The sequence below is a fragment of the Rhea americana genome, unplaced genomic scaffold (assembly GCF_003343005.1).
Source record: "Rhea americana isolate MKP2758 unplaced genomic scaffold, rheAme1 scaffold_0, whole genome shotgun sequence".
Lineage (NCBI taxonomy): Eukaryota > Metazoa > Chordata > Aves > Rheiformes > Rheidae > Rhea > Rhea americana.
This window is the reverse complement of record NW_028185037.1, coordinates 732,230-732,887: the sequence shown is the minus strand read 5'-3', so window position 1 is coordinate 732,887 and position 658 is coordinate 732,230.

The window sequence follows — 658 nt, the reverse complement described above, 5'->3', positions numbered from 1 at the left end:
TGTTTGTTCGTTTGCTTGCTCGGGGCAGTTGGGGTTTACAGCAGCGCGGTTCGTGCGCGGCGCTGGGCGGCCGCCGTCACGGGCGCCTCAAACGCTCCGTGCGCCCAACTTCTGCTCCCCTGACGGGATCAAATGCGGAGTTTTACTATGCACKGCAAGGAGAAAACGTTCCCGTGCAGCCGTCACTTTTGTCCTCTTCAGCGGGCACGAATCAAACAGCACGGTCTCTACCTTGAAAATTATTCCAAGTTTTTTTTTTTAATTTAAATGCCATTCYTCCTTACATCTTTTAATTTTTCTCAAACTCTTCCTCCAGTCATCCAACGAGATTATCCAATAACTTCCCCCCACACGGCGTTTAGTTAATGTACAGACTAAGAAAACACCACTGCTAAAAAAATCAACCCCCAAAACGCTGTATGAAAGCGACCACGYTGCAGCTAACGACGAAAACTACCAGCGTGCTGCTTTATCGAGAAACGTGAGCAGTGCCGCCGAGGCCCCGCCGAGCGCTGAACTCCCCAGGAGCAAACCGAAACTGCTCCGGGAACGGCCGGCCGGCTCCGAGCACGGGCGAGGAGCTCAGGCGCTGCGCGGGCCGACGCCGCCACACGGCCCCCGCGCAGCGACCGCGGCGCGTGGGGCGGGCGGCAGGGCG